The 18,660-nt window shown below is 44.8% G+C and overlaps 1 protein-coding gene across 1 annotated transcript in view; it reads right to left on the bottom strand.

Annotated features, from left to right (window-relative positions):
* Positions 1-18,660, bottom strand: part of DOK6 (docking protein 6) — a 491,572-nt gene that overhangs the window by 296,950 nt on the left and 175,962 nt on the right. The gene's annotated exons all lie outside the window — the stretch shown is intronic.

The following is an 18,660-nucleotide window of genomic DNA, read 5'->3' as shown; positions in this document are numbered from 1 at the left end:
GATGATCAAGTTAGCTTACTGTAATATGCTCAAGTAAGGGTAATGCAATGTTTAAATGATATCCAGAATGAAAAGAGAAATTGGTTGCTATTTCAGTTGTAATACTTTACTTCGAATACTAGAAGCTGCAAGTAAGCTTTATTTTTAAATGATTTAATGTTTTTTGCTTACTCTTAGCATTCTCAAAGGCTAGGGACAGAAGTTACACATAAACCAGCTTAAGTGATCAGAAACTGACTTAAACCTGTAACAGAACATAAGTTCAGTGCACATAAACCAGTTTCAAGATGGTCAAAATTGGCTTAAGATAAACCTGGTTGAATGTAGTATCAGACTTAACTAATTTGGGTCAAACCTGTTTATGGAACTTCTGTCCCAGACCCCTTCCTGGTTTAAGTCTAATCAAAGTCCCCACCATCTCAGCATACTTTTCAGCCCTGGCCTGAGTAGGGCTGGGTTGTCTGCTACAGAGAACATAGATTCATAGATCGTTAGGGGCTGGAAGGGACCTGGTAGATTATCGGGTCCAGTCCCCCTGCACTAGGCAGGAAAAGACAATTAGGGTCAACAGAGTTGGCCCTGCCACTCTTCTCCCTAGTCAGAACTCTGGCTGGCTGAGACAGAACGGTGTCCACAAAGATCGCAATCTGTCAGTGTTCAAGAGGGGATAAGAGAGAGATATGGCAAATGACCTGGTTTGCAATGCATGGGACCTGTGAGTGCCCATCAGTTTGCTGCAGACAATATAAAAAAGCAGGGAGGAGACTGAAAAGCTTAGCGTCATCAATAGCCTGACTTCAAGAGGGTGATACCTGTCGGAGTTCATTTCAGAACTGGGTACTACTTCCTCATTGTACTAGTAAATTGGAGAGTTAGACCCCGAGTCAGTAAAAAAAAAATTAAGAAGTCATAGAATCATAGAATGATGGAAAAAAACACAGGTCGTTAATCCACTCCAACCCTTGCTCAAAGAAGGATCATCCCAGATTAAACCATCCCAGCCAAGTGTCTGTCTAATAATCTCTTAAAAACTTGCAAGAATGGAGACTCCATAGCCTCTTTAGGTAAACCATGCTTAACCACCCTCATAGCTCATGTTAATATCCAACCTAAATTTCCTGGATTGCAATATAAAACCATTACTTCTTGGCCTATTTTATGTAGCCAAGGAGGACAGTCAATCACCATTCTCTTTATGCTCACCTTTTTTTGTATTTGAAGCCAATTATCAAATCCCCACTCCCCCTCAGTCTTTTCTTCTCCAAACTAAATAATTCCAATCTTCTTCTCATTATTCAGTTTTCTAGACCTCCGTTCATTTTTGTTCCTGCCCACTGGACACTTCCCAATGTATTTGTTTCATTAAGTGTGTTGCCCCAAACTGGATACAGTGCTCCAGCTGAGGCCTCACCACTGCTGATTAGAGTGGAGGAATCACTTCCTCTGACTTGCAGGCTACATTCCTGTTAATATAGTGCACTATACTAGGTCTTTTAAATATATGTATATTGGGAGAAAGAAAGAGAGAGAGAGAGAGTAAAAAATGGAGAAATGGTCCACATTATTCAAATGAAATACAATAAGGACAAGTGCAAAGCCCTGCCCTTAAGTGAACAAATACAAATTGGGGGATGGCAAGTGAGGCTGTGGTACAGCAGAAAAGGACCTAGGGATTACAGAGGACCCGAATATGCATCAACCATGAACATCTGTAACTCGTATTCTGGTCCATATGCGTGTGCTGAATGAGTCAACCATGAGCCAACATGTTACGAGTCAACAAGCGTTAATGTTGACTCATATTTGGGTCCAGTTTCATTCCTAGGTCCTTTTCTAGCATACCACAGACTCAGCTGTCATCTCCCAATTTGAATTTGTACATTTAAGTGCAGGGATTTGCACTTGTCCTTACCGCATGTTGTTCAACTAAATGTGGATCATTTCTCCAGTTTTTAAAGGTCATTATGAATGCTAATCCTATCCTCCAGAGTATATGGAAATCCATCCAGCCTGTCATCTGCAAATTTGCTAACTATGCACTCAATCCCATCCTCCAAATCATTAATGAAGATATTGAACAGTACTGAATGCAGGGCAGACCCCTGGGGAACCCCACTTGATACTTCTCCTAATTGGACATTGAGCTATCGATGACTACTCTTTAAGGATGATCTAAATGGTAATATACAGTAGTTTCATCTAAATCAGGGACAGACAAAGCCTGATCCTCAGGCTGGATAAGGCTCACAGAAGACTCCATTTCTCAGTAGCCCCTGCCCATGCCGCTGCAGCCAGTTTCCAGGGAGACTCCAGCAGCAGTGCTATGACAGTGTGGGTCCAGGGTTTCCATGGAGACCAGCCCCAGCAGCACTAGCAGGGTGCTGGCAGGGTGGGGAGTTGCTATGGGGCCAGGATCTCATGGAGCGATAGGGTAGCCCAGAGCCGGGGCAGAGCTGCGACGGGCGTGCAGGTAGCGGCTCTACCCTGGCTCCAAACCACATTGTCACCACTACAAGATCCCAGCCCCAACCCCGCAGCAACTCCCCGTTCAGTCCTGCGCCCTGCCAGTGCTTCTGGGGCTGGTCTTCATGGAAACCCTGGCCCCGTGCTGTCGCTGCCAGGCTCTGCCACTGGGGTTTCCAAGGAGACCAGCCACAGTGACACGGGCAGGGGCTACCAGGAAATGGAGTCTGACCACTGGCTGGATCTGCTATTTTGCCCACCCCTGATCTAAACTGTTTTTCCTTAGCTTTCTAATGAGAATATTGTGAAGGACAGTGTCATAAGCCAGTGACCAGGGAGCCAGCAAACAGGGACTGCAAACAGGGTAAGCGGTTTGCAGGCAGTTCACAGGCCAGTTCATGCTCCCCCACCCTCCTTTTTGAGGGGCAAGCCTTTCAGCTTCACATGAGGAAGCAGGAAAAAAAGGAACCCTTTCGGACCAATGAGCAATAAACAGGCCAGCTTCCAGGTGAATTAGGAAAGGTGTGCTTGGAAGAAGAGCAGTAAGAAAGAGAAGGTAGATTAAGAGACCCAGGGAAATGACAGGAGGACTCTGCAATGCAACAGCCACAGCCACTGCCTCTGCTTGCACTTGTGAGGTTTCTGTCCAGGCAGGACTGCTCACCATCAATGTTCCCACCCAAGTCCAGGTTTGGCGCTACGGGGATTGCAGCTTGCACGTTACTTGCAGTGATGGCCAGATCAGGAAGTGCCTGCAGTGTAAGTGGTGCTTTCTGGTGGTCTCTCTCAGGGAATAGGCAAGATTACAAGAGGAGGTGGCAAGGCTCCAAAGCATCCTCTGCCATGAGGAGTTCATTGAGTTGATGCTGGTGGAGACCTCCAGGACTGTGGAGGAAGAAATGCCAGAGGCAGCACTAGGGAAGAGAGAAGACATGGACACCCAAGAGGGTGGAAGTTGGAGGCTTGTGACTTCTGGCAGCAAGCAGAGATTTTCACCTTTACCTGCAGTAATTCATTTGGACAACAGATATGCAGCCCTGGTAACAGAAAGGGAGGAGCACATACCATTGGTGGAGGAAGACAGTCCAGGGCTCACAAAGGTGGTAAGGATCGAGACAACAGCCACCAAGAAGTGATGGGTGGTGGTGATCGGAGACTCCCTTCTGTAGGGGATGGAGGGAGCCATCTGCCAACCTGACCTGTTGTCTTGGGAAGTCTGCTGCCTGCCTGGAGCCTGGATCCAAGATGTCACAGAGAAACTACTGAGGTTCATTCGGCTCTCTGACTACTACTCCATGTCATTCATCCATTTGGAAACTAATAATGCTGTTGGTGAGACCCTGAGACTATCCAGTGACTACAGGGCTCTGAGTGCAATGGTGATGTGGACTGGGCTCAGGTTGTGTTCTCATTGATACTTCTGGTCAAGGGAAAAGGCCCAGGCAGGAGCAGGTGCATCCTGCAGACCAACACCTGGCTACACAGGTGGTGTCGCTAGCATGGCTTTGGCTTATTCAACCATGGAATGTTCTTCCAGGAAGGATTGCTGGAGAAAAATGAAATCTACCTGATGAAGAGAGGGAAGAGTGTCTTCATAAACAAGCTGGCTAACCTAATGAGGAGGGCTTTAAACTAAGTTCACTGAGGGATGGAAGCCAAAGCCCTGAGGTAAGCGGGGAAGGAGGAGACATGAAGGAAGAGAAAGCAGAAGGGGGAAAACAGGGAAGGTGCGCTCATAATTTCTGAGAAATCAGGGCAATTGACTAGCTACCTCAAGTGTCTGTACATGAATGCACGGAGCCTGAGAAACAAGCAGGAAGAATTGGAAGTCCTTGCACAATCATGGAACTATGACATGATTAGAATAACAGAGACTTGGTGGGACAGCTCGCATGATGGGGAGTACTGTCATGGATGGGTAACAAACTGTTCAGGAAGGACAGGCAGGGGAGAAGAAGAGGGGGAGTCGCTCTTTATGTGAAAGAGCTGTATGATTGCTCAGAGCAACAGTATGAAACTAGAGACAGAGACTTTCAACAGGCCTAGGTTTGGGTTAGAGGGGAGAGCAACAAGGGTGATGTTGTAGTGGGTCTAAACCACTAGACCAGGAAGATGGAGTAGATGAGGCTTTCTTCAGACAACTAGCCAAAGTTTCTAGAACACAGGCCCTGGTTCTCATGAGGGACTTCAATCACCCTGACATCTGCTGGGAGGGCAATACAGCAGTGTGCAGGCAAATCCAGGAAGATTCTGGAGAGTGTTGGGGACAACTTCCTGATGTAAGTGCTGGAGCAGGCAACTAGGGGACATGCTCTTCTAGACCTGCTGCTCACAAACAGGGAAGAATTGGTGAGGAATGGATGGCAATTTGAGCAGCAGTGACCATGAGATGAGATAGTTCAGGAATTTGAGGAAAGGAAGGATGAAGAGCAGCAGAGTAAGGACTATGCTTTCGTGAAGTGGCAAGTATTTGATTGGGATTTGGTCGATTCAGAGGGACAGTGATTCCATTCAGTGATGCAAATCACTGTCCCAATTTGATTCGGCCAATTGGGATCTAAAGATTTGGCGCCAATTTGGACATTCAGCCGCAGACTAAACAGGCAGCAGTCCTTGAGGATGCTGGACACAGCTGCCTCCAGCTGGTAAATCTATTTTGGTGGGCGGAAGAGGGGGGGAAGGGGTGTGTGCGGGGTGGGACAGATCAACGTCCTCACAGCAAGGGAGGGATTGGGGCTGGGACAAGCTGCCCAGCTGGGGCAGAGGGTGCAGGACTCAGAGAGGGGGGCTCCTGCCACTGTGCACTGCCACGCACCACCAGTCTGGGAGGGCACGGGATCAGACATGTGCCACAGGGTGGACTGAGCCAAGCTGTGCTCCGGGCAGATGGCGGAAGGCACTGGGAGCAGCTGCTATGCCCTTCTGCCACTTGTCCAGCTGGGGGCAGGGGGAGGAGGTGTGGGATGCAGGCACAGCAACACTGGGAGCAAGGGCTATGCCCTGCTGCTGCTTGCCCAGCCGGGGAGGGGGGGAGGGTCCACAATGCAGGTGCAGCTAACTCCAGGTGGAAGGTGCTGAGAGTGGGGGACAGTGCCACTGCACTGCCTCGGAGAAGCAGCGTGCAGTGGTGGATGTCTCTCTAGCTTCCCCATGCCTCCCAGACAAGCCACAGCTTTGCCTCACCACGCCCTGGCTGGGCAAGCAATTGCAGGACATGGCAGTGGGCACATGCATCCATAGTTTCATAGTAAATAGGGTCAGAAGGGACCTGAATAGATCATCTAGCCTGACCCCCTGCCACAGGCAAGAATGAATGCTGGGTTCACAAGACCCCAGACAGGTGATCGTCCAACCTTCTCTTGATTTGCCCAAGGTAAGGGCGAGGACCACTTCCCTGGGAAGTTGGTTCCAGATTTTGGTCACCCTAACTGTAAAATATTGCCTTCTGATCTCTAACCTAAACCTATTCTACATCATCTTATTACCATTGTTTCTTGTCACCCCAGGTGGTGCTGGGGAGAAAAGGGCTCTGCCTATTTGCTGTTGATCTCCCCTGATGAGTTTGTAGGCAGCCACCAGGTACCCCCTCAGCCTCTTCTTCGTGAGGCTGAACAGGTTCAGGTCCATCAGTCTCTCCTCATAGGGCCTGTCCTGCTGTCCTCTCACCAAGCGGGTGGCCCATCCGGATTGGGGAGGGACTGGCGGCAGAGGCTATGAGGAATTTTAGACTGGCTGCAGCCCCACCACAACTCCAACTCCACTGCGCTCTGTGGGCAGGTGGAGCCAGGGCTGGGCTCCAGGCCACAGCTGGGGCTAGCTACCCAAAGCACAGCCCTGGCTCCACCCGCCCCATGGAGCCCAGCGCGGTGGCGGGCGGCTGGGACTAGCCTCCCAGAGTGCAGCCAGGCCCAGCACACTTAACGCAGATCTGGGGGCACATGCCCATCCCCATGCCCTCCTGGACTGGCGGCATGTGAAATGGCAGAAGCCCACCTCCCCGAGTCCCACACCCCCCCACCTGCACCCTGACTGGGCAGCTTGTCCCAGCACTAGCTCCAATCCCTCCCCCACTGTAGGGGCATTGATCTGCCCCCGCCCATACCCTTTCCCTCCCCTCCGCCCACCACAACAGACTTACCAGCTGGAGAAAGTTATGTCCAGTGTACTCAAGCCTGACTGCTTAGTCTGTGGCTGAATCTCCCAATCGGCATCAGATCTCTCCGAATCAATTTGGAGGCTTCAGATTCAATTGAGAGCTTTTAATGGGTCTCTCAATTCAATTTGGATTTGGAGATTCAGCTGCCAAAGCGGACCAAATCTCCACCAAATCGAATCAGCTACTGAAGCTTTGCACAGCCCTAGTAAGGACCCTGGACTTCAGAAAGGCAGACTTCAACTCGCTAAGGGAACACATGGGCAGGATGCCCTGGGAAGCCAGTTTGAGGGGGAAAAGAGTCCAGGACAGCTAGCTGTACTTTAAAGAAGCCTTATTGAGAGTGCAGGAACACACCATCCCAATGTGCAAGAACACTAGCAAGTATGGCAGAAGATCAGCTTGGCTTAGCAGGGAACACTTCAATAAACTAAATCACAAAAAGGAAGCTTATAAGAAGTGGAAACTTGGACAAATAACTAGGGAAAAATATAAGAGTATTGCTCGGGCACGAAGGGATGAAGTCAGGAAGGTGGATGTGGTATATTTTGTTTTTAGCAAGGCTTTTGATATGGTCTCCCACAACACTCTTGCGGGCAAACTAAGGTAGTATGGACCAGATGAATGGACTGTAAATTGGAGAGAAAACTGGCTGGAGCATCGGGCTCAGAAGGTAATAATCAATGCCTTGATGACTAGTTGGCAGCTGGTATCAAGTGGAGTGCACCAAGAGTTGATCCTGGGGCTGGTTTTGTTCAATGTCTTCATCAACAACCTGGAAGATGGCTTACAGTGCATCCTCAGCAAGTTTGCAGATGACACCAAGCTGGAGGGGAGTAGTAGATACGCTGAAGGGTAGAGATAGGATTCAGAGTAACCTAGACAACTTGGAATATTGGGCCAAAAGGAATCTCATGAGGTTCAACAAGGACAAGTGCAAAGTCCTGCACTTAGGATGGAACAATCCCATGCCGTAGTACAGGCTGGAGGCTGACTGGCTGGGCAGCAGCTCTGCAAAAAAGGACCTGGGAGTTACAATAGACAATAAGCTGAATATGAGCCAGCAGTATGCCCTTGTGCCCATTTTTGGGTCCCTCACTGCAGAAAGGATATGGACAAATTGGAGAGAGGCCAGTGGATGGCAACAAAAATGGTGAGGGGACTGGGGCACGACTTATGAGAGGCTGAGGAAACTGGGCTTATTTAGCCTAGAGAAGAGGAGACAGAGGGATTTAATAGCAGCCTTCAACTACCTGCAGGGTGGTTCAAAAGAGGATGGAGTTAGACTATTCTCAGTAGTGGCAGATGACAGACCAAGGAGCAATGGTCTCAAGTTACAGCAAGGAAAGTTTGGGTTAGATATTAGGAAGAATTTTCTCACTAGGAGGGTAGTAAAACACTGGATCTGGTTACCCATAGAGGTGGTAGAATCTCCATCCTTGGAGGTTTTTAAGACCCAGCTAGACAAAGCTTTAGCTGGGATGATCAAGTTGGGGCTGGTTCTGGTTTGAGCAGGGGGATGGACCTGTGAGGTCCCTTCCAACCCTAATTCTCTATGATTCTATGCCTTACTAAAACTGAGATATATCACATCCACTGCTCCCCCTACCCCCCCTCCGCTCTCTCTCACCTTTTTATAGAAGGAAAGGTTGATAACCTTGCTTGGTCTTCACAAAATTATACTGGCTGTTTTGAATCACCTTGTTATCATCCAGGATCTTAGAAATAGGTTCCCTGATGACATGATCCATAACTTTTCTGGATATCTCAACTTTAAACAAAGAAGTTGTCTGAGGTGCTTAAAAATTATGCATATATATCTCTGCAGAATTGGAGACCTTCCAGGATATATATGTTGATACAATCTGAAATTACTATACTACGTGTAGTACTTTTAATATATCTAACTGACATAAAAGACTAACCCTCATGTCAAATACAATTTACAACCTGATTTATGAAAATATTCAGGTGCCTTGCTCTCAATGCTTTTAAAAGAGGGGTGGACAAAATCTGTCTATCATGGCATTTTTGTTTTTCATGTAAATGAACACCTTGATTCTCACTAAAATTATTACATTTGCCCTATAAAAAGAAGTTAACTTTAATAGTTTGCATGTGGTTTGTCATATACTAGAAAGATTAAATAATGCCAACTGTGTAAAAGATAAGTAATAATCTTTTATAGTAATAATTTTATATTGACTGCATCTATGCAGCCAAAAAGTAGATTTTTGCCTTACAGAATCCTGGTGTAATTTTGTTTCATAATATTTGAAAAAGAAAAATGTATGCAATCTTGACTAGGTACAGACATTCAAAAAGTCAAAGGAGGAATCAATCTAAGTTATGTGGTTTTCTGTAAGCAACATAATTTAGATTGGTAGAGAACAGAACATACATTCACCCTTTGGCTTGGTTGGGGGGGAGGTGGGGTAAGAAAATCTTAGACCAGGTTCTGTCATTTTTAAACTAGTATGTGTGTGCCGAACCTCTATTCGGTTATGGGTATAGACCAATTTTGTGTGCTGAACTTCTGTTCTGTTACAGGTATAAATGTTTTCCACTCAGTTATACCAGTAATTAGAAAGGTGAGAGGCTTTATACCAGCTATGAACTGACTGCCCAGAGGAGTTTTCCATCTATTTACTCCTCTGTGAAATGCTATGAAATATGAACTTTCATTTCTACCCAAGAGAACTTTTACAATCTTTTCCTCAATGCCTGATGAAAGGTTTTTGTGCCCTAAAGCTTGCAATTAAAGAATTTTTTCTCACAAAAATCTTGTTGAGCTAATAAAAGATACCATACCTACTATGAGTCCTGATTGCCAGATTTAAGATTACTTTTTAGGGCATAGGATCTATTTGTCCACTGGACATAGGATCTGTTTGGCCTATGACACTACAGGAATACAAATTAGCGATAATACATCTCCAACATAAATTCAGTTCTCTGGCTCATTATGCATTATGATACAGTCTTTAATTATATGTTCACCATCTGCTTTTTTTTTTTCTATAGGAGCCCTGGCTCACTTGCTGCACAGGATAAACCATGTTTTTCAAAACTACATAGCAATCTGATTTGTCGGTATCCAGAATTAGTTATTTTATACAGAAACACTTGGTCAGCCCATCCTTCTTTTTATATATAACTAGTAACTTTACTGTTTATCTTATAATGAATTAAAAAACAATTCTATAATCTTTCAAACAATTATAGATATGAACAGTAGAGACACACATGTACAACTTTATGGCTAGGGAGATAAATTACACAGAAACCAGTATAAGTGATCAGAAATGGGTTCAAATTTGTAATACAATAGAAGCTCAGTGCACATAAACCACTTTCAAAATGGCCAAAACTGGTTTAAGATAAACCTGGATGGATGTATTATCAGACTTAACTGATTTAGGTTAAACCAGTTTATCGGAGGTTAAATCAGTTTATCTGTCCCAGATCCCCTCCAGATTCAAGTTAACTCAGTCAACCAGCATCCCAGGATGCTTTGCATCTCCCCAACAAACTCACAGGGTGGGCAGGCTAGCCTTGGCCCAACCTGTCTGTTCAAGCCAAGCAAGGAGGCATGCTCTAGTGCCCCCCACTGCTTCCCGGCCTGAGCTACTGCAGGCATGTGGCTGCATTTCCGGAATCAAAAGCAAATGTCTCTTTCACTTGTTTATCGGTTCAATCGACACAGCTTAGACTAACCCGTGAAGACAGAATTGATTCAGCCTTAGGCTTTCTGACTGCTTGTACTTAGCCTACAGGATTGGGGTCCAAATTTTCAAGAACTCCATCAAGTTTCTAATGTTCTGTCAGCCTACCCAGAATCATGCTCTATTACACGGTGGAGTAAAATAAAATAAAATAAACTTCTGTAATACATCCATAGTTGGAAAAGATTTCATTTTATTAGGTTGCTTTCTGCCCTTTGATGTGCTGAAACTCTATTAACAGCTTTATTACTCTCACAGTTCCAATTATTTTTGTAATTTGCGTTTTGGTGGACAGAAAGCCTGTTTTGAACAATTACATTGTTCAGATACTTGTATATTTTAAAAGAGGTCTGATAATTACTGCAAATTTTATGGTTTGGTATGCAGAACACTCAGCATATTAAGTTATTTTGCTAACAATTATTCATTTAAATAGGGCTCATTTTAATCTGTTATCTCTTCCAGGACAGCCAGTGCCTGAATGACACACATTGTTACTTTCCCCTACCCTCTAAATGAACTTAGTAACAAAATATATCATGTTTTCTTCAAATATTATCCACAACATGTTCACATCATAGCACTAGAGGGAACAAAAGAAGAGGGGCAAACTAAGTGCCTAGTAATCTTATGTATTTAGGATCCAAACCCCTGAAAATGTGCTCACCTGAGCATCTCTCACCATCCAAAATGGCAAAGATTTATATAATACATTATAATTTTCATGGTTCCCTAGTGTTGCTGAAATATTACAACCAGTTATGTATATGTACTTGCTATTATCAACAGCATTTATGGAAACATTGCTTCAGAATTTCCATAAGAAATCACTGTTTTGCCATGTATCAACTGACTGTGCTAACATGTTCCCTAAAACAAAACAGGACAATTGAATTGGAAGATCCTAGAGGTTTTGAATAAGCCAATAGAACATGAACATTATACTATTAAAAAGTTTGCATGGACATGTTTTGAAGTCAAAACAACATTAACAATAACAATGATATGAACAAAGTGTTTTGGCAAAACTCAGTGGCGTAAGTCCAAAACACAGAATTTCTAATTTCCCATTTGGTTGCTTGCTTAATAAAATACAATTACAGTGATACTCAGTATATTTAAGAAACTTCCCTTTGGAATTGCCTCTGTGCCTTGTGTATGATGAAGCATCATGGCTAATAATGGTACTGTTCCACATTTGGAAGGTTCTTGATACTCGCCAGTCAGAACAAAACATATAGGAACTAGCAAACCAATTCACAAATCAATGCTTCCAACTCAGCAAACTAACCATATACTAGAAAAGGAACTGTTTGAGGAAGGGAATGACCATGTGATCAAGGAAAAAAACCACAGGGTCAGAGATAGTTATTCACAAATACTCAACATATGCTGGAATATTTGTTAAGGGGATTAAGTTCATGAAACTTGACTTTCATTCAAGATACACAATTTTCTCAAGTGTCTATATAAGTTGGTAATTGTGGCTAACTTTTGATTGATATTAAATTTCATTTCAATTTTATTTTCCAAAAGGAATTTAAAACTAGAAAGCTATTAAAAGGCAGTCATTAAAGTAGGCAGGTGCTGATTAGGCCTGTGCGAAGTGGCAAGTATTTGCTTCGGATTTGCCCAATTCGGAGGGACAGCGATTTGATTTTGAATCAATGTCCCAGTTCAATTCGGATGAATCAGATCTGCTTCCAGCACTGCCGCACCTGCATCCTGCACCCCCCTTGCCCTGGCTGGGCAAGCAGTGGCAGGGCCTGACTCGGTGCACCCCCGCCACCGTTGGGCAAGCAGCAGGGACTATGCCCTGCTACCACTTGCCCATCTAGGGCAGGGGGCATGATGTAGGCATGGCTCACTCCGGGTGGAAGGGGGAAAGCGGCAGCAGGGCAGAGCTCACACTTCCACTGCTGCTGCACCCACATCCCACACCCCCCTCCCCGAGTCCCCAGCTGGGCAGCTTGTCCCAGGCCCAGCCCCAGCCCCAGCCCCAATCCCTCCCTCCACCACGCCTTGTTCTTCCCCCCTCTGCCCACTACAACAGACTTACCAGCTGGAGACAGTTGTGTCCAGCATAGTGAGGATTGCTGCCTGTTTAGTCTATGGCCAAATCTCTGAAGCAGTGCCAAATCTTTTCTGAATCAATTTGGAGGCTTCCAATTTGATTCAGACCTTTAATTATGTTAAATTATATAATTTAATTTAAATGTTTTAAACATTCTCAGTAAGAAACTAGGAGACAGTGGTGTTGATGCCTACACGGTCAGATGGGTCACTAACTGGCTGGAGGGCCGCGCCCAGAGGGTGGTAGTGGATGGGTCTTATTCGACCTGGAGGGATGTGGGCAGTGGGGTTCCCCAGGGCTCGGTCCTCGGCCCCGCACTATTCAACATCCTTATAGGCTTGGCAGTGCTATGTTGGCTAGCACTATGGAAGAAAGAGACTTGGGGGTCATCGTTGACCACAAGATGAACATGAGCCTGCAGTGCGATGCTGCGGCTAGTAAAGCGACCAAAACGCTGGCTTGCATCCATAGATGCTTCTCAAGCAAATCCCGGGACGTCATTCTCCCCTTGCACTCAGCCTTGGTGAGGCCGCAGCTGGAGTACTGCATTCAGTTTTGGGCTCCACAATTCAAAAAGGATGTGGAGAAGCTTGAGAGGGTCCAGAGAAGAGCCACGCGCATGATCAGAGGTTAGGGAAGCAGACACTACGATGACAGGCTGAGAGCCCTGGGGCTCTTTAGCCTGGAAAAGCGCAGGCTCAGGGGTGATCTGATGGCTACCTATAAGTTTATCAGGGGTGACCACCAGTATCTGGGGGAACATTTGTTCACCAGAGCGCCCCAAGGGATGACGACTAGGTTGAATGGTCATAAACTACTACTAGACCGTTTCAGGCTGGACATAAGGAAGAATTTCTTTACTGTCCGAGCCCCCAAGGTCTGGAACAGCCTGCCACCGGAGGTGGTTTAAGCGCCTACATTGAACACCTTCAGAGCAAACTGGATGCTTATCTTGCTGGGATCCTATGACCCCAGCTGACTTCCTGCCCTTTGGCCAGGGGGCTGGACTCGATGATCTTCCGAGGTCCCTTCCAGCCCTAATGTCTATGAAATCTATGAAACATCTTCATCAGTGACTTGGGCGAGGGGGTAGAAAACACCCTGTTCAAGTTCGCAGATGACACTAAGATGTGGGGGGAAGTGGGTACGCTAGTAGGAAGGAACAGGCTGCAAGCAGATCTAGACAGGTTACAGGGGTGGGCCGAAGTGAACAGGATGGGGTTCAACACTGACAAGTGCAGGGTAATGCACCTGGGGAGGAGGAACCAGTGGCACACCTACAGGCTGGGGAACTCCCTTCTCGCCAGTGTTGAGACAGAAAAGGATCTTGGAGTCATTACTGATGCCACAAGGAATATGGGCTGACAGTGCGGGGACGCGGTCAGGAAGGCCAACCATACGTTGTCGTGCATCCACAGATGCATCTCAAGCAGGTCCAAGGAGGTGATCCTCCCCCTCTATGCAACACTGGTCAGGCTGCAGCTGGAGTACTGTGTCCAGTTCTGGGCGCTGCACTTCAGGAGGGATGTGGCCAATATGGAGAGGGTCCAGAGGAGGGCCACCTGCATGATCAGGGGTCAGCAGGGCAGGCCCTACAAGGAGAGGCTGAGGTACCTGAACCTGTTCAGCCTCCAAAAGAGAAGGCTGAGAGGGGATCTAGTGGCAGTCTACAAACTAGTCAAGGAGGACCAGCAGGCATTGGGAAAGTCCCTGTTCCCCTGAGCAATCCCAGGAGTTACAAGAAACAATGGACACAAGCTAGCGAAGGGTAGTTTCAGGCTAGACATTAGGAAGCACTATTTCACTGTCAGGATGGCTAGGCTCTGGAATCAACTTCCAAAAGAAGCGGGGTCTTTAAAAGGGGGCTGGACAAACATCTGGCCGGGGTCGTTTGACCCCAGTACTCTTTCCTGCCACGGCAGGGGGTCAGACTAGATGATCTCCTCAGGTCCCTTCCAACCCTACCAACTATGAAACTATGAATTGATCTCCCGATTTGATTCAGATTCAGAGATTCGGCCGCCAAATTGGGCCGAATCTCCTCCGAATCTAATCGGGTATTGAAACTTTGCACAGCCCTAGTGCTGACCCCCTCTACATGACAAGTATATAAAATCTTGCACATGCATTACTAGCCTTCATCTCCTTGCTTTAAATGTTTTAAACAAATCTTGTACATTCTCCAAATACCCTGACAGTACAGTACTCAAGAACTTGGGTACTAACCTTAATGTTTGTGTGTTTCTGTACAAATTGATTCCTATTATGATGACAAAATGAAAGATGTGACTACTTCTGCAAGATAGTACAGGGAATAAGGTGATGGATGGTGCCTTCTCTCATTCCTAGTGTGCAACACTAGTTTTTCTATTGCACAGGGCAAAAAGCAAGCTATACAGTTGGACTGATCTCTGTACTCATGGAAGGGAGTATGTGGAGCTTTGGTTCTGCTTCTTCCCAACAACATGCTTAGCCACAGAGCTATATCAGTGCATGAGACAATGTATATTGTGATGGGTATAGATCTCTTGTATATTGCTCCCTGCCTGCAAAAGGGGATAACTTCTTGATACAGACAGTAGACAGACCAACTAGGGGGGAAGCTCTCAGCTTGTGTTCACAAACAGAGAGGAACTAGTTGAGAATTTGGAAGTAACTTGAGTGACAGTGACCACAAAATGATAGAGTTCAAGATCTTAAGGGGAGAAAAGAAAGAAAGTAGCAGAAAAAAGAAACTGGATTTCAGAAAAGCGTACTTTAGCAAACTCAGGGAACTGGTAGATTCCCTGGGAGGCAAGTCAGACGGAATAAGGAGTCCTGGAAAGCTGGCTGTACTTTATGGAGGCCCTTTTAAGGGTGCAAAAGAAAGCTATCTCAATACAATTGAAAAACAGGAAGAGTATCAGGAAGCAAAATTTGCTAGGGAGCAATCTCTTCAATGAGTTGAAACTCAAAAGGAAATCTACAAAAAGTGGAAACAATCAAACTACTAGGGAAGAGTATGAGAGTATTGCACAGGTATGCAAGGAGAGAATTAGGAAGGCCAGGGCATTATTTGAGATATGACTGGCAAGGAACAAAAAAGGCAATCAAAAATGGATTCTACAAATATGTAAAAAATAAGAGGAAGACCAAAAAACCTTAGGTTCCTTACAGAAAGTAGAAGACAGTCTAGTTACAGATAATACAGAGAAGTATTTAATGCCTTTTTTGCTTCGGTCTTCACAAATATGGGCAGCAATCGGATGACAAGTAAACTTGCAGCAAATATAGGGAAAAAGACAAACAGAATAATGGCATAACAAATTAGAGATTATTTATAGAAGCTAGATGCTTTCAAGTTGGCAAGGCCGGATGTGTTGTACCCTATGGTACTCAAGGAATTAGCTGAGGTAATTTCAGAGCCATTACCTATCCTCTATGAGAACTCATGGAAGTCAGGTGGCATCCAAGATGACTGGAAAAGGATAATTACAGTGCCCATCTTTAAGAAGTGAAAGATGGCAGCTCTGGAGAACTACAGACTAGTCAGTCTGATATCTATATGGGGAAAGATCATACAGCAGATCCTCAAGGAATCCAATATAAAGCACCTAGAAGAGAACAAGGTAATCAGATACAGGCAGCATGGATTCACCAAGAGTAAGTCATACCTGACCAACAGGATTTCCTTCTATGATAAAGTGATACAGTGGATGGGGGAAAGCTTAGGGTGTGATGTACGTTGATATTATCAAGGCTTTTGACAGAGTCTCCCACAACACTCTCATTAACAAGCTAAAGAATTACAGACTAGATGAAAGTACCGTAACTCACTGGGTCATTGTGCTCAATGATCAGTCATTAATGGCTCAATGTCTAGTTAGGAGGAAAAATCAAGTGGAGCTCTCAAAGGGTCTGCCCTGGGTCTGGTATTGTTCAACATCATTAATGATGTGGATGATGGGGTTAAGTGCACAAGAAAATATTTGGATAATACCAAATTGGGTGGGGATGCAGACATTTTGGAAGACAGGGCCATGATTCAGATTGAATTGGTTAGCCTGGAAAAATGGTCATAATCAATCATTTTTAGACTCACCAAGGAGAATTGCAAAGTCCTCCACCTGGGACAGAATAATTTAGTGCATAAATACAGACTGGGCACTGACTGGCTAGGCTGAAGTACTTCAGAGCAGAACCAGGGGTTAGAGTGGACCATAAGCAGAATATGAGGTAACAGTGGGCTTTTTTTGCAAAAAAGCCAACAGTAGACAACTGTATTAACAGGAATGTCACTGCAAATCTAGAAAAGTGATTCTTCTACTTTATTCAGCTTTGGTGAGGCTTTACCTAGACTACTACATCTAGTTTTGGGCCCTAATCATCAAGGAGGATGTGGACAGCTTGGGAAGAGTCCAGAAGAGAACGCCAAAAATTATTAGGGGCTTGGGAAACATGACTTAAGATGACAGGCTGAAAAAACTAGGGCTATTTAGTGTGGAGAAGAGAAGACTCAAGTGGGGTTTTATAACCTTTTTCAATACTTGAAAGATGATTACACAGAGGATAGAGACAGCTTTTTGTCTGTGACACTGATAGGAACAATGGACTCAAAACTACAGCAGGAAAAATTTAGGTTGGAGGTTAGTAAAAATCCTCTCACTATGATGGTGGTTGATCATTGGAACAGGCTACCCAGGGAAGCTGTGGAATGAAACTTTCAAAAGAAGACTGGACACAGTTGGCTGGGATGGTATAGTCAGGGACCATTCTGCCTTAAGTAGGAGGTTAGACTAGATGACCTCATAGGATATTTTCCAGCCCTACTTTTGTATGAACATAAGAGTGGTGTCACAGGGTACACATGTGCAGTGTTTAATGCTAGGGGACATTATCTAGACATATGCAGATGCCCCCCAAAATTGAGTTTACAACCACCATGTTTGGTCTCTTTCAGCAGCTAATAAAATGCCATGTTTGACTATATCAGTAGTCCACATAGTAGTAGTTAGTATTGGTAGTCTGTATAACAAACAAAGTTTTCAGTTGCTTCTAGATAGTCTAACCTGCTTGATTATCCAGCTCCTGTGTTCGTTTTTTATCCAAACAATGGAAAAATGCATTTGAAAAACTTGTCAAATACCTAAATTTGTCAGACTGATAACTATTTGGAAGAGGAAATCCTATTCAAGGTATCAGTAATTTTGTATTCTTGAAATAGAATAAAGGATAAAGATGAGGGAGCTATGATAAGGGATTTAAACAGAACTCTCTTGGGAAAACGAGAAGCAAGACATCCTAGGTTTTGGGAAAGGAAAGGACCCTAAGTCAGGGAGGCCGGGAATCCACTTAAGAAATGATGTCAGGATTAAGTGTTGAAAACACAGAAGGAACTCCAGGGATGCTGTTTCAAGTTAGAAAGTAGCAGTTAGGTACTTCTGTTTTTGTTTTGTATTTTTGTCTCCAAATGTAACAACAATTTTGCTTAAATTTTTCTATTTTATGTCATAAGCCTGTTTTAGCCTTTTTACCCTAGTTTGATTGGTGATAAGAGTGATTTAAGGGTGGCTAGAAGCAACAGGAATTCTCTTCTTTTGGGACTGGCAAACCCCAAGGACCTGGGAGATCTTCCTCTACTAAGCTCTAAGATCTGGTTAGGGTGCCAGTGAGACTGAAATTTGCTAAGAGAGAATAGTGGGGAGAAGATCCAGGTTTCTGGGGTCACCCTATGGCTAGACCAGGAAAGGCTGTCACAAGTGGGGAGACAAGATGCAGAAAAGTCTGTTCCATGCATTCAGTCCCCAACTCTGATGCTCAAAAGGACAATAAAACAACACATTGTTCCTACTCTGCAACAGATTGCAGTGTCATGAACTAGCCCAGTTTAAAGTACGAGTTATGCATGGGAGAGACCACAACCTTCAAACTCTAAAACAGAGTAAAATTAGGATAGTGATTGTACTGTAATATCAAAAATCCTGTTCTTTATGTCTTAAAGAGACTTTGCCTTGACTTACATTTAGAGCCAGAAACTATGTCATTTTGACATAACTCAATGAAAATTAGCTGATTTAGGATGAACCTTTTGGGTAGTATCACATATGTAGTTAACACCAGCAATTTTTTAAAGGATCCAATATTGTGTTAAAAATAGCACTCTCGTGCTGGTTTAGAAGCATTACTGTACACTTCTGCTTAAAATTTTCTTTCCTTCAAATACTAACTGAAGTTTGTTTCTCATCAGAAAGCCTTTGTACTAAGAC

Source organism: Alligator mississippiensis, chromosome 3, assembly GCF_030867095.1.
Source record: "Alligator mississippiensis isolate rAllMis1 chromosome 3, rAllMis1, whole genome shotgun sequence".
In the NCBI taxonomy this organism is placed as follows: domain Eukaryota; kingdom Metazoa; phylum Chordata; order Crocodylia; family Alligatoridae; genus Alligator; species Alligator mississippiensis.
The sequence above is the reverse complement of the archived record's forward strand: the minus strand, read 5'-3'. Positions and strand labels throughout refer to the sequence as shown.